Source organism: Cebus imitator, unplaced genomic scaffold (assembly GCF_001604975.1).
Source record: "Cebus imitator isolate Cc_AM_T3 unplaced genomic scaffold, Cebus_imitator-1.0 Scaffold33, whole genome shotgun sequence".
NCBI classification, from domain to species: Eukaryota; Metazoa; Chordata; class Mammalia; order Primates; family Cebidae; genus Cebus; species Cebus imitator.
The window spans coordinates 5,878,462-5,891,324 of record NW_016107348.1 but is presented as its reverse complement, the minus strand read 5'-3'; the positions used below and the strand labels follow the sequence as shown (position 1 = coordinate 5,891,324).

Here is a 12,863-nt window from a genome sequence, read left to right as displayed (position 1 = left end):
CTCCCAAATAGTTGGGACTACAGGCACACACCATGCCTGGCTAATTTTTTTTGTATTTTTAGTAGAGATGGGATTTCATCATGTTGGCCAGGACGGTCTCTATCTCTTGACCTTGTGATCCTCTCAAAGTACTGGAATTACAGGCGTGAGCCACCTTGCCTGGCCTAGACTGCATTTTAAAAATTTATATTACTATTATTATTTGAGACGGGGTATCACTCTGTCACCAAAGCTGGAGTGCAGTGGCACAATCAAGGCTCACTGCAGCCTCGACCACCCCAGGCTCAGGTGATGCTCCCACCTAGGCCCCCTGAGTAGCTGAGACTATAGGTGTGCACCACCGAGGCCAGCTAATTTTTTTGTATTTTTTGTAGACACAGGGTCTCACCACGTTGCCAACCCTGGTTTCAAACATCTGGGCTCAAGTGATCCATCCGCCTAAGTGCTGGGATTACAGGCATGAGCTACCTTGCCTGGCCAAAAATTTGTGTTATTATTTATTTATTTATTTATTATTATTTTATTTTTTGAGACCGAGTCTTGCTCTGGCACCAGGCTGGAGTGCAGTGGTGCAATCTCGGCTCACTGCAACCTCTGCCTCCCAGGTTCAAGTGATTTTCCTGCCTTAGCCTACAGGCGCGTGCCACCACACCCAGCTAATTTTTTTATGTTTAGTAGAGATGCGGTTTCACCACGTTGGAGCCAGTATGGCCTCCATCTCTTGACCTTGTGATCTGCCCACCTCAGCCTCCCAAAGTGCAGCCTTGTATTATTTTTAAACTGCTGTACTGTTATTTTTTATTTATTTTTCTCAAGAGTATTTTTCCATCTGCAATTTATTGAATCCAAGTATACGAAACCACGGATACAGAGGGGTGACTGTATTCATGGATCCTTAGAGATTCCTGGAATGAAGGTCAGGAACATCTGCTCTGCAGTAACTAAAAAAGAATTCTCAAGTCTAAATGGGGAAATGGGCTATCTTCTTTTATTCCTTCTTAGTTTTTTTCAACTCCACTGCACAAGAAGCTACTGCCATTAAAGACAGTTACAGATTCATTCTTGGAAAGGCAAACCTACGGGGACAACAGGTACTGCTTTACTTCTATCCCATTGCCACATGAATAATGGACGTCGTTATCATCAACATAAAAACAAATCTAAAAGGAATCTTATAATCTAACTACAAGGAAATGGTTAAATACAGTATGGTTCATACACCTGAAATATTATGTAATCATTACAAATGTTAACTAGCTATGGCATAAAAAATGTTAATGATATTTAGATTTTATTATTATTATTATTATTATTTTTTTTTTTTTTTTTTACGGAGTTTCGCTCTTGTTACCCAGGCTGGAGTGCAATGGACCGATCTCGGCTCACCGCAACCTCCGCCTCCTGGGTTCAGGCAATTCTCCTGCCTCAGCCTCCTGAGTAGCTGGGATTACAGGCACACGCCACCATGCCCAACTGAATTTTTTTTGTATTTTTAGTAGAGACGGGGTTTCACCATGTTGACCAGGATGGTCTCGATCTCTTGACCTCGTGATCCACCCGCCTCGGCCTCCCAAAGTGCTGGGATTACAGGCTTGAGCCACCGCACCCGGCCTAGATTTTATTATTATTGTTGTTTTTGAGACAGGGCTGCCCAGGTTAGAATGCAGCAGTGTGATAATGGCTCACTGCAGACTTGAACTCCTGGGCTCAAGCAATCCTCTCATGTCAGCCTTCATAGTAATTGGGACTACAGGTGTGCGCCACCACACTCAGCTAATTTTGTTTATTTTTCTTTTTTATGGAGACAAGGTTCCATTACATTGCCCAGGCTGGTCTTGAACTTCTAGTTTCAAGTGATCCTGCTGCTTTTGCCTCCCAAAGTGCTGGATTACAGGTGTGAGGCACTGCACCCAGCCTAGGTTTTAAAACAAACATAAATTTAAAACTACATATAAAATACAGTTAAAACTATGTTTTAAACAAAATCAACACAAAATCTAAAATTTAGTTCCAAAAGGAAACAGAGCAAAATGTAACAGCGATTAAGTACTGAAAACATGATTTTTCCCACTTCTTTGATTTCCTAAATTTAAAAAATAAATTTTAAAAATGAATAAAGCAACAACTGAATACTATCACAATATTTTATTCAAAGACAATTTAAGTCATTTATGTATTTTCCCTGATTCTTAGTTCTTAAAACTACTTCCAAAAGGACTAAGCAACATATTGAACATAGGGATTAAAAATATAAACAATCCATTTAAGAAATGAATGATAGGCCAGGTGTAGTAGCTAACATCTGTAATCCCAGCACTCTGGGAGGCCAAAAAGGGAGGATCACTTGAGGCCAGGAGTTTGAGACCAGACTTGGCAACACAGCTAAACCCTGTCTCTACAAAAACAAAAAACAATAATAATAAAATAAACTAGCCAAGTATGATGGTGCACACCTATGGTTCTACCTACTCAGGAAGCTAAGTCGGGAGGATTCTCCGAGCCCAGGAGCTCAAGGCTGCAGTGAGCCATGATCATGCCACTGCACTCCAGTCTGAGCAACAGAGGGAAGCCCTGTATCTAAAAAAAATAAAAAAAAAAATAAGAAAAAAAAAAGAATGATGGATAATTTATCTTGTAAAATTTTTTTCTCACTGGCACACCAATATTGTCTTAATTTTCCTAAATCAATTATTTCAAAGATTATCCAAAAGATTTCAGAACAAAATAAACTGACATTAATAATGTTATCTACATTATACACAACTGTAATATTATCTTTTCAAGTAATGAAGAACTCAAGTAATGGAGACCTAAAGTAATGGAGAACTCCTGAAAAAAAAAAAAATTTCAGGAGACTACACTAACAAATCATCACAGAGTAACCCAAACTGATAAATGGGACCTATAGTTCAATACAACTGTAACAATTCTAATAACATTAAGAACAAAGAAATTTAGTCTTACTATTCTAGATAGTAATTTAATATTTGAGAGCCTTTAAAAACATACAATTATAAGTAAATGTTCTTAGAGGATAGTACCTCACAGCTATATACATATTTTTTAAAAAGGACCTTTGCACGAATTCAACAAGCCCTGTTTTCTTCACAAATATGCTAAAAATTTTAAGATCAAGGACAAAAGGATAGGTTCATTAAAACTAAATAACAGATATAACTTCCAATCTTGCCAAGTATATTTATAAAAGCAGAGATTTTCTGAATTTGATGTAACTCTCATATAAAACAAAACTACAGGCCAGGCACGGTGACTCACGCCTAGTAATACCAACACTAAGTGTGGAAGGCTGAGGTGGATGGATGACTTGACATCAGGAGTTTGAGACCAGCCTGGCCAACATGGTGAAACCCTATCTCTACTCAAAATACAAAAATTAGCTGGGCCTGGTGGTGGGTGGCTGTAATCCCAGCTACTCCGGAGGCTGAGGCAGGAGAATCGCTTGAACCTGGGGGGCGAGGCTGCAGTGAGCTGAGATCTCACTTATGCACTCCAGCATGGGGAAGAAAGTGAGACTCCATCTAAATTTAAAAACAACAGGCTGGACACAGTGGCTCAGCTTTGTAATCTTCCCAAAGTGCTGGGATGACAGGCGTGAGCCGCCATGGCCCGGTCTGAACTTTTTACTTTTTCAAATCATATTTGATTATTTCTTGATCTTTACTCAAAGAATCATCTGAGCTAAATTTGCAACATTAAACAATAATTAAGCCTGGATCTGATAAGTTATTGGAACCTAAAACACTATTTTTAAACTCTCAAGTCTAATTAAACTTGGGGGAAAAATTGAACATTCAGGTGAAGTTTTCCTTGTTTGTGACTAAATAGATGTCAATATTGTCATGCTAACTGTGCATAGATGACCTATGGCACACAAGGTATATGATATTACAATATTTATGCCAAACACTTCATAATGAATTCATCATATTTATGGAATAATGTTTTATCTGGGAAAAAAAAAAAGGATAGATAAAAACTTTTAAAAAGTCCATAGGTAATGCCAAGTTTTGCTCATCATCTGCTTCCGCAGAGCGGCGGGCAGATCACGAGGTCAGGAGTTAGAGACCAGCCTGGCCAAAATGGCAAAGCCGGGTCTCTACTAAAAAATACAAAAATTGGCTGGGTGTGGAGACACTCGCTGTAATCCCAGCTACTTGGGAGGCTGAGGCAGGAGAATCACTTAATCCCAGAAGACGGAGGTTGCAGTGAGTAGAGATCATGCCACTGCACTCCAGCCTGGGCAACAGAGCGAGACTCCATCTGAGGAGGAGCAGAGGAGAAGAGGAGAGGACAAGACACTACATAGTAATTTCTGGCCAAAATAAGCAATACAGGTTTAGCACCCCAATAAGAAAAGAAAATCTAAACCTATTTGGACATGAACATGATACTCAAAAAGTCATGCTAAAAAGATGCTCACTGGAGCATTTCAGATTTCAGATTTTTTAATTAGGGATGCTCAACTGGTAAGTAAAATGCAAATGCTGCAAAATCTGGGGAAAAAAATCTGAAATCCAACATACTTCTGGTTCTCAGGCTACTCCCTCAGGCCCTTGTCATTTAAACAATCTGCAAAGTGATAGTTTTGTTCCTACTTGTGTAAGGAAACTTTTGGAGTGTTCTCTCATGATATAATCAACACATATAAACCTGATGAAAAGAAACAGCCGGCCACACTGGCTCACGCCTGTAATCCCAGAAATTTGTGAGGCCAAGGCGGGTGGTTTCCTTGTGCTCAGGAGTTCAAGATCGGCCTGGGCAACATGGCGAAACCACGTCTGTATCAAAAATAGAAGAAAAATAGCAGCGCGTGGCGGTGCGCGCCTGTGGTCCCAGCTACTCAACAGACTGAGGTGGGAGGACTCCCTGACCCCGGAAGGCGGAGATTGCAGTGAGCTGAGATCGCTCCACTAAACTCCAACCTCGGCAAAAGGGACCTTGTCTTTAAAAAAAAAAGAAAAAGAAAGAAAAGAAAAAAAGGAAAGAGAGAGAGAAAAAAAAAAAAGGAAAAAGAAATTGAGGCGCCATGTCAATATTTAAAGACAATTATTTAGGACCTTAGGGCCCGCCTCTACGGGTGTGGCCTCGGGGTCCAGGCGGCCGCCATTTCAGAGCTGAGGAACCCACTCTCCGGAGAGGCATTCAAAATGGAGAAGAGCCAGCGGTCGGTCGGCTGGGAAGGGCCAGAGTCCTAGACCGGAGAGAACGGCCTGCCTGCCAGCATTGTAAGGCCCAGCGATCACCAGACCCTCCAGAACACAGAATACAGTGTCCAGCTTTGACGTGTCCTCTCCGGAGTCACTTCTGAGGCAAATCACGGCTCTGCCACTTGCTGGTTACGTGGACAGTCCCTTAACTGAAGCCGCCATTACCTTATATATAAACTGGGGGTTCGTTTTCCCCCGTCAGATTAGCAGAAAGTTAGAATGATAATATCCAGTTTGGTCCAAGTCATACTGAAACCTGTTGCGTGCCCTAGCAGCTCTACTGGAAGTGGATAATGAGTAAAACTTGGCATTACCTACGGACATTTTAAAAGTTTATACTATCCTTTTTCCCCACAGTTTCACTTCCAGGCACTAGTTCTAAAGAAGTATGCATAGACCCAAAAAGTCATTTGTGAAGATGTTTAATGCCATATTGTTTGCATGCTAAAGAAACACCTGGGGGGGGGGCGGGAATGCAGATTAGTAGGAAACCGGTTAAAAGAACGCTGCTACATCCAATCAGGATTATCATCATCCATCCAAGAAAGAGCTACATCTAGGTACTGCCTTTTTTTTTTTTTTTTTTTTTTTTTTTTTTTTTTTTTTTTTTTTTTTTTTTTTTTTTTTTTTTTTTTTTTTTTTTTTTAAATCCAAGACATTAAGTTTAAAAAGCAGAACATTATTTATTATATGGTCTTATTTATTCAAATACAGGCACACAAGATGCCTACCTAATACTACTAAATGCCACATGCACTATTCCTTTTAGATATTTATTGAGAGCCTATTATGTACCACATATTATTTTGGATATTGGAAAATCAACAGTAATTAAAATTCCTGCCTTCTAGTAATGGGAGACTAAAAGAAAATATAAATAATAAAATTCAGGCTGGATGTGGTAGCCAAAGCCTGTAATCCCAGCACTTTGAGAGGCCAAGGTGGGAGGACTGTTTGAGACCAGGAGTCCAAGACCAACATGGGCAATGTGAGACCCCTATCTCTATAAAAATAAAGAAAAAAGTAAGAAAATTAGTGTGCATGTGGTATACTCCTATAATCTCAGCTACAAAGGAGGCTGAGGTAGGAGGATCACTTGAGTCCAAGAGTTGGAAACTACAGTGAGCTATGATTGCCTTACTGCACTCCAGCCTGGGCAACATCGCAAGGCCCTGTCTCTTAAAAAAAAAAAAAAAGGAAGGCCGGGCGCGGTGGCTCACGCCTGTAATCCCAGCACTTTGGGAGGCCGAGGCAGGTGGATCACGAGGTCAAGAGATTGAGACCATCCTGGTCAACATGGTGAAACCCCGTCTCTACTAAAAATACAAAACATTATCTGGGCATGGTGGCGCATGCCTGTAATCCCAGCTACAGAGGAGGATGAGACAGGAGAATTACCTGAACCCAGGAGGTGGAGGTTGTGGTGAGCCGAGATCGGGCCATTGCACTCCAGTCTGGGTAACAAGAGGGAAACTCAGTCTCAAAAAAAAAAAAAGGAAAAAGAAAAATGAAGCAAAGTAAGATAATAATGACAGGAGTATGTGGATCAACATAAAAATAAATATAGGGGAAAAACTAGAAAGCACAGAATGTGGGGAGACCATGAGAGGGATTTTTTTATGGGAATAATAACAATAACATCTTCCTTAATAAAGGATTAAATGAGATAAAACCTGTAGAGTTTCTAGTGCAGAGCCTAGTGGTTGAAACTTCAATGTCTAGAGCCTGACTTGCCTAGGTTCAAATCTGGACTTTGTCATTTCCATATCTGTGCCTTGGAGACATCATTTAAACTTCTCAATTCCTCAGTTTCCTTGTCTATAATGGAAATGTAATGTCATACCACCTCAGAGTTGTAAGGGTTTTAGTAAGTTTTAGATGTAAAGTACCTGGAATAGTACCTGGCTTATATTAAGCATTGTAGCTGTATTAGAGCCGTCTGTCATTATCATCACCATCATTATTACTTGAGGCAGAACTTTGAAGCCACACTTGCTGACGCACTGGTTGTTCCTGCCTTCAGCATCCCCAGCTGATACTTGCCCAACACTTTTAAGGCTTAAAATTTCAAGGAGCCTATGCCTCATTCAAACTTTTTAGCTCACGTGGAACAATGGTCACTTCATTTTTTAAAACATTTACTGAGGTGAAATGAACCATTTTAAATTGAACATTTACTGGCATTTAGTACATTCACAGTCTTATGCAGTCACTAACCCCTAGTTCCAAAACATTTCCATTACTCCAAAGTAAAACCCCTTACCCATTGAGTGGTTTCTTCCCCATCTCCCAAACCTCTGGCAATCACCAATATGTACTCTGTCACTACGGATTTTTCTATTCTGGATATTTCATAGAAATGGACTCATGTAATATGTGGCTTTTTGTGACTAAATTCTTTCACTTGGCATGTTTTCAAGATTTGTCCATGTTGTAACATGTGTCAGTACTTTATTCCTTTTTGTGGTTGAATAATATTCCACTGTAAGTTTACACATTTTGTTTATCCATTCATCTGTTGGTGGACATCTGGACTGTTTCCATTTTTTTGGATATCATGAATAGTGGCGCTAGGAACCTGTGTGTTACATGCTGGGTTGCATGTCCCCTACTTTGGATACTTCTGGTTTAGTGGTAGGAGAGGTCAAGAGTGCTAAAGTTATTAGGAAAGGTCTTAGAAGAGGAATAGGAGGAAGGAATGAGTCTGAAATGGTCTAAAGGAAGAATAGATATTCCATGATGTCAGATCAAAAACAGAGGAGGTAAATAATGGGCAGTGTCATAAGTGAGGGAAAAGGATTGGCAGGGGAAGGCTAACACTGAAACTTTCCTGGGTAACAGAATGTTCTTCTTAATTTGAGAGGTGGTTACATGGGTGCGTGTGCGTGCACACACACACACGAATGTATATATGTTTGTAAAAGTTGTATATGTATACACATGTATATGTACACGATACATGTATATAATACATATACATGTGTATGTGATACATGTATGTATTATACATATATACATATTTATAATATACACAGATGTTTACATGTACATATTTATATGTGTGTGTATATATATATATACATAAAACGTATATATGTAAAGATTGGTGTATATTTTTGTACACAATTATTACTCAATAAAAAGTTTCGAAAGATGCAAAAAAGACAATTATTTAAGAGGGGGTGGAATGCTACACTATCAACCAGACTTGTGAAAAATAGGGTTACAGGACATCCACAACTCCTCCGACACCCCATTACCACCCTAAACACTTTTTTAAATCAAGAACTTGAAAGTAGACACAAACCCATCCCCAAGATCCAAGCCAGGGACCAATGGATCTCACTCTCACTTTTCTTTCTTCACATACACGCCTTACAAAATGCTTTGCTCTTTACAAAGACCCCTTTACCTACATTACCTCTTATATCTTTTCAAATAATCTGTAAGGTCAGTGAGGGTGGCATTTTTAATTTTTTTAACAAAAGAATATAGACTCAGAAAGGCCAAGAATCTTGCTAGTAGTGGAAACAGACCTAGAAACCAAGTCTGTATTCAATTCTGAACCTCCTTCTGCTTACTACACACAATACTAGCCCTTCTCTAATATAGTAAAGTCTTCCAGAAAACATTTGGCTGGGTTCCAAGACAGCAATCCCAGACTAAGACTCTATATAGCAAATAGTGTAAACAGTGACAGTTTAATGCAATTACTGGCATGGAGGCATACATCTTTTTTTAAGTGAATTAGTTGGTTTTAAAGTAAATCAACATGGTGTGTGAATGGTGGGGGAAACAAGGAGAACACTCTTCTAAAAAGAAGTCAAAATGAAGTACTGTCGATTTGCACATTTCTCAATAGCGAACAGAGGTAGTAGTAATCAATACAGGAAGGAAAAAAAAGACAAGAAAGAGTGGACAATTAGGAAACTACATAATGTTTTATTTTGGGGAACTCACCCCATATCAAAATAACTTAAGATTGAGAACATTAATTTATAAAATACTATGAAGGAGAGAGAATTTTATTTAGCCATCAAAAAGAAATTCCTGTCAAAATTGCTGGCTCTGAAAGAGAGTTGATCAGAAATCCGAAGCCCCATTTTTAGATCCCTTATTGGTACTATACAGTTTAAATTCACTAATTATTTTATCCTCTCAATTTTTCTATCTGCAAAATCAAGTAACACTCTACGCAAACTACTTTCTAATGACCTTGGAAGGCAGAAATGATGTCTAAAAAGGTAATGATCAATATTTTATTTCCATTAGCCACTGAAAAAAACAAGTATTTCTCAAGCATCTATGTGCACAGTACTAAGCTAAAAGTGTATAGAAAGCAATGGTTTTTATAATCTGATAGATGAATAAAACAGAGGAGAAATACAAAGTAATGATTATGTGACAAAATTGCAACATCTCAGAGGAAAAGATTTCACAGGATTTGGGTTGAACACAGCAATCGGAAAAAATGAAATCGGATTTAATCAGGATAAAATATAAAAAGAGTAGTTATAAAGTTTAGGTAGGCAGAGAAGAGGCAAGTTGGTTGCTACGTCCTCTGGGCCCCCAAAACATATTACTCATTTATTATTGCATTGAAAACACTGTACAGTAGTTTATTCATCATTGCCACTTAAACTATAAATTCCTCAAGGACAAAGACCTTGTTTGATTCATTTTTCTATTCCTAATCCATTACACAGGGTCTGGCATACAGAAGATAAGTATTTTTTGAAAGGCAAAGTTAACACAGAATTCCCTACTTAAATTACTACATCTTAACCTATTTGTCCAGATCATTTACTTATTGTCTCTCAACTCCAAAACTACCCTCCCAGACTCTATGTTGTTGTGGCTGAGGCTGCAACTATATTTCACCAACTCCTTTGCCAGCTGGTTCTCCCAGAACCAGCAAAAACACATGCCTTATATGTAATAGCACCAACCGCACAATGTTGACCTACTCAAAAGCCCAGCACCAGGTCCATAGAACCTCTCCTCTGAGCTCTTAGGTTCTGGTTACTGTAATGCCACCCCCACCCTTTTTTTTAAACATCCATCTAACCAATTCCCTATATTAAATCCTCTCTGTTGAAATTCCTACCAAAGCCTCTGTTTTTCCTACTGGACCCTACTATACCGTAAAACACAATGATTCTAATTGTTCTCAGATATCCTGCTGCTTCACTGAAGGGGAAAGTAAACATAATTTATTTTATAGATAAAAAACTATTTTATAAAGGATAACTTGAAACACTCTAAATTTGCTTCTGTTAAGCTGCAGCATAAAAATCACTTAACTTTTGTGATTTAAACTACTACACTGTTTAAATGAGAGAAAAAATGAGAAATAACTTTAAAAGTGCAAGTTACTCCAAGCACACACACTCACCTCCTTTAATATAGCGCATATCCTAGAGATAATGTGAAATGATAAAGTTGTTCTGCTACTGCCCAGTGGTCCCAGTTCTCACACCTTCTCAGTGTGGCATGAGATCCTGATTCTTACATTTAAAGGCGCTCTACTCCCAGCCACCCCTCCCACCCCTGCTGCTAGGTCCCTAATTCAAGCTAACTACTTTATGTAGTGCTCAAAGAAACAGCAATCTGTTCAAACACCAAAGCTTAGCTGAACTTATTGTTATGTTGTTCTGGCCTTCCTGAGGGATTTTCAAGCATGACTTTTTTTTTTTTTTTTTTACTACATGTGATTTTCATTTTATGCATCGATTTTAAAATTTAACCTCTTCATACAACTCCACTCTATAGCACAGAAACAAACAAAAAAAAATTCCCCTTGCAGAAGAGCCCATAAGTAACACATTTGTTGAAAATAAATGACCAAAAAGCTTAGATGTTTTCATTTGGCCAGCTACTGTACTTAATAGTATGCCCTCATTAGAAAATTTAACCCAAAGCTAATTTCAAAACTAATATTTCACCATTGTACTTAATACAGATAAACTGATTTTTTTAAAAATTATGATAAACGGCAAACATGTTAATTCTCGAAATGGGAGACGGTAAATTTAAGCAATAGAAATCTTACAATTTTTAGTAATGTATAGAGCTCCTGAGCATCCAACAAGAAATATCACCAAGCCCAATCATACCACTCTGCCTCAGTTGCCTAAAAACCATAAGGCAAAGAAGAATTAAGAATATGTCCAGTTCCACTGGTGTTGCTCCACATAACATAAAATTGGATAATCAGTCACCTATGCTCTTAGAACCTATGGTCAGGGACTCATCACTTAGCTCCTACCTGGCAACACAGTAACACTAGCTTCTACTTAAATGCCAAGAGTCCCATTACCACAGTCAGAATTATCTATGTTAAGACCAATCAAACTGCACTTCCCAGAATAAATACCAGAAGATCCAGTAGACATACTAGGTAGAAAGGGTAGAAGATCAGTGGGCAAACAGTCAGGATATCTGGACCTTTAAGGAATGGACTGTATAAATGTTATTGTACCTTTGTACCCCAAATTATATGGAGAACTACTCAGTGTTAAATGCAAATAAACAGTCAATAAATTACTATGGCAGCTAAGATGTCAGATGAGTCAATCAAGAAATTAAACAACCATTGTCTGATGACAATGTCTGACTTCCACAGTGTGTGCAATAAACACGAATTAAAAAACAATTGTGGATCTGTACGTGTGCAGAGTACATAATCTCTTATTTTCCCTTTTTTAAAAGCTGCAAACTATGATGCATTCTTAGTTTCTCCAGAATTTAATAAATGAGTAATTACAAAACTATGAAGTGCTTTAGGTCATACTTAACTTATTGCCATCATTTTAATAAAGTGAGTTTTAATGTTAACTCATTTCTCTCACTGTAAGAAATTATGCTTCTTTGCTAATGTACAGAAATGAAACTGTCACTGAAACATCTGGTTACGTATTATTCATTAGGCGCATACATCACCTTTACTCCAAAGTCTGTATAACATAAACACAAATCATGAATAAATCAGATTAGACACACAGACATGACACTACAAACTGTAGGTCAGTAATAAAATTCCAAAGATGTTTGCTGACCTGGTCTGTATTTCTATCTATTCGAACCTGGGAGCTAGCTGAGTGCTTCACGCAGGCAGAAAAAAACTCCAAATTCCCAGTTCTGCATGGTCTATATGATGTGAGTGATTGCAAATGGAAATTTTTCTACGCAGCACACTTTAGGACCACTAGCTAATTTTTCAAATACTCAAACGGATTGGCCTGACTCGGGCAGTTTTTCCTCATAAATCTGTCTCTACCATAATTAACCTCAAATGTGGATGCCACGAGAGTACCTGAGGGAAATAACTATAATCCTTACAAAAAGTGAGAGGCCATATTTGCTGTGTTACCTCTAGAAAAAGGAGTCAAATATAATAACTACCTATTACTTTACTAAAAAGTAGGTTAAGAATACAATCAAGATTTTTAAAGATACTTGTTGACTGTAATAAGTAGAAATTTCAGGGGAGAGATAGCAAGGGGAGAAATGCCAGATGTAGGTGATGGGGAGGAAGGCAGCAAATCACACTGCCACGTGTGTTCCTATGCAACAATTTTGCATGTTCTTCACATGTACCCCAAAACCTAAAATGCAATAAAATAAATAAATGGG

At 38.4% G+C, this 12,863-nt stretch overlaps 1 protein-coding gene across 2 annotated transcripts in view; it reads right to left on the bottom strand.

Moving 5' to 3' along the window:
- Nucleotides 1–12,863, bottom strand: part of RNF2 (ring finger protein 2) — a 46,821-nt gene that overhangs the window by 32,254 nt on the left and 1,704 nt on the right. The window lies entirely within an intron of this gene.